This window comes from Etheostoma cragini, chromosome 1, assembly GCF_013103735.1.
Source record: "Etheostoma cragini isolate CJK2018 chromosome 1, CSU_Ecrag_1.0, whole genome shotgun sequence".
Taxonomy (NCBI): domain Eukaryota; kingdom Metazoa; phylum Chordata; class Actinopteri; order Perciformes; family Percidae; genus Etheostoma; species Etheostoma cragini.
Window position 1 is genome coordinate 7,126,504 of NC_048407.1, and position 3,372 is coordinate 7,129,875.

The 3,372-nt window shown below is 39.9% G+C and overlaps 1 protein-coding gene across 1 annotated transcript in view; it reads left to right on the forward strand.

Annotated features, from left to right (window-relative positions):
• Positions 1 to 1,809: 1,809 nt before the first annotated feature.
• minar1 (membrane integral NOTCH2 associated receptor 1) overlaps positions 1,810 to 3,372 on the forward strand; it is a 55,911-nt gene continuing 54,348 nt past the window's right edge. Inside the window, exon 1 of the mRNA XM_034874349.1 lies at positions 1,810 to 1,875. The gene's annotated coding sequence lies outside the window, so the exon portion shown is untranslated. The remainder of the gene's footprint in view (positions 1,876 to 3,372) is intronic.

Sequence of the window (3,372 nt, forward strand, 5' to 3'; positions counted from 1 at the left end):
AGAGCAAGGTGGCCGCAGTTCTGAGACGCAGGCAGCGCAGTTGCTTTTCACCAACTGCAAGAGCCAGGCGGACCCAGAACATGCTGGGAAACGCCGGCTTCTCAACTAATTTAACACCTGATTGGTTTATAACAATGACGTTTTATATAAACTTTTTATTCTTTTTGAATCGGAGGGATTTTAATTGCTATTCGTCTGATTTAAAGACTTATTCTTTCCAGAACACATGTTGTGGCAGATAGTGACGTTTAGAAGTCAGAGAGACCAAATCTTATCAGATCACTGATCATCTCCAGTCTGTTGTTAATTAAAATCAGCAACAGATGGCATGTAGAGCATTTTGAGAGCTACTCTGTCATAATTAAAACAGATAAGAAACTGTGTACAAGCTGATGTATGGGTCAGATTATATTTTATAAAATCGGAATCGCACCACAGTGTTTTTGTCACTTCCTGTTCAGCCTGAAGGCGGCTGGAATTGGCTGGAAACTGTCCGACTTTACCGCGGTCCCCCCCCCTTCTGCTGCTCTCGTCCACTTTGCAGGCGAGACGCAGTTCATCTCAAACAAGCCTACTGTATAGTACAGGGTAAGCTTGCAGACAGTTTGGACTTACATTAGTTGTTTAGGTTTAATTCAGGAACAGTTTCTACCCACAGGCCATCTCTCTGATGCACAGCTGACTACTGACCCACAGTGTCAGGTTTGATTCTGACCAATAACCCAGTAACACTGTCTCTACAGCACCTGTTGACTGGTGACACTATTATTCCATTTATTTAGTATTTATTCATCATTCTCATATCTCACTTATTATTCATTATTTATTCATCATTCTCATTTCCTATTTCAGAACTGTTCATAATGTTCATACTGTTCATATTATAATATAATAACTTAATATTATTTATCCCAGTACCCTTTGCACTATGTTCCACATTTAAATACATTTTATGTGGACTCTTCATTGCACTCATCTCTCTACATTGTTTCTGTTTAGAGTATGTATATATTAGTGTGTATATATTGTTTGTTTATTGGTTATGTTTTTAATGTGTAAGCACATTTTGACCAACTATGCTCCAAAGAAAAATTCCTCGTATGTGTCTTCATACCTGGTCAATAAAGCTGATTCTGATTCAGATTCTGATTCTGATTACTAATGTTAACTAGCATTTTAGTTAGCGGTAATTAGCCTGTGCCTATGTTATCTCCTTACACATACCATGATTTCCGTCTCAGCTGATTGGGAATGATTGAGATTTCTCTTGGCACAGCAACCAGAAGACTTACAACTTTCAGACAGGTTGTCCACGTCACATCTACGTCGTCAAGCTCAGTTGGAAGCTGCGCAGTTACGCTCAGCCATCACGGGCAAAAGAGCTTCTAATAAACTTCACTGGTCTCATTCCAGAACAACGGGATCTGTTGGTCCATTTATTTAACTGTCTATCGTTATTTTTCAGCACAGCATGCAGTTTCAATTCCCCGACAGCTCATTACCACAGCATCGCAGAAGGGAGGGAGAAAACGTCGGACAGTGAAAGCAGACAGCTTGCTGTGACATATGAGCTCAGGCGGGTATATGTGGTTAACATCAAAACCATCTAAGCCATTCAGCAAAATACAATTTTATCAGTATTTACCTTTGCTGGTGCATGTTAGCTGTGCGTTTTGTTTATTTTAGATTTTTCATTTTAATAGGCTTGGCTAGGTTCAAGTTAATTTATGTTAACCCTGATTAGGTGCTTGTCGCGAGATCCACAGCAAGATGATGCTTGATTACTCTGAGTGTTTTTCTTTTTTGTTGGATCTCCGATGAGAGACATGCTTCAAACGAACTGATCAGACGAGTCTCCGCTCCCAACAACTCAGGGTAAGTGACGGCAAGCTAATATAACTGAAATAAGGCTAAAAGCTTTCTGTGTATGCACCTGCTTTGCAGCCTGAACCGCTACTTTTACTGTCAAAATGCAGGTGAAAAATTGTTACAAGGAGCAGGATACATTTCTGCTAGGTTTGACGTCGATAATAGTCGTTTTGACTAGCTATGTGCCTTCTGGTGTTTCCACCTACTGGTTTCCGATCCTGTACAGATGCCGTGTAAACCTCAACGGTTACCCAAGTCGACAGATTCGTTACAAATTCATAAACATTTTACTGGTCTTTGCATTTCGCACCTCAATATAAACTATACTGAATTGAACAGAATATCTGAGCACGACAATACAATAACATTGTACAGCGGGAAAATTGTGTTTTAAACACGACCCCTTTTCGACCCCTCTTCAGCAAAAACATCAGCATGCCAGTCGACTGTACCATCCACTACACCATCGCATTATTTACGTTACTGGTGAAAAAAACGTTCTTTTCTCTCAGTAGAACAAGAATCACAATTTAACAGAGGTATAATTTATGAAGAGTCCTTGCACACACAGAGGTGTAGCAGGAGGTTATAGTGCACGATTAAATTAGGATTTTAAGCCTAAATCAAGGTAAGTGGTTTTGGTTTGCTCTGTTAAATTGTGATTTTTGTTCTACTGAGAGAAATTAAAGGTTTTTTTTCCAGAAATGTGAATGGTGTGATGGCCGATTGGACGGTGCAGTGGGCATCTATGCTGTTATTTTTGCTGAAGAAGGTTTGAACCCAGCGCGACACGGCTCATCGTTATTTCTTTTAAACACACTTTTCCCGCTGTACAATGTTATCGTAGTGTCATGCTCAGATATTTAGTTCAGTTCAGTACAGTTTATATTGAGGTGCGACACGCAAAGGCAAGTAAAATGTTTATGAATTTGTAGCAAATCTGTTGACGTGGGTAGCCGTTGATCCCATTTTTGTCAGTAGGCCTATGTTGTTTTTTAAAGTTATTTTCACACAATTGGATCTCTTGTTTGCCTCTCTAGCTTTGGCAGCACAAACCTGCCTTTCTTTTAACTGGTTCATAATACTTGTTCAACCTGAGACCAGATGAGCTCTCTAGGAATGATTGGCTGCAGTAAGCTTTATAAAAGAGAGGATCTGTGCTAAGAACCTCACACAATCACAGAACCTCTGAGAATAACAGTTGCTTACTTAATTTAGTTTTTTGGTAAATGCTGAATTAGATTTTTAACATTGTGCAAAATTACATTGTTGCAAAAGGTCTATTGCTTTTATCAGTTCGAGGAAAAGTTGATTATTAGAAAATGTGTTTACTACTGTGAGTCTGTTCAGCTTTACAGATTTCACACATAGGCCTAGCTAATGAACAAATCCAGATATAATCCATCTCAGATCACATACTGTACATCAGGGCTATTCAATTGGCGGCCCGCGGGCCACATGCGGCCCGGAAGCAACCGCCGAGTGGCCCAGCACGTGATCCGC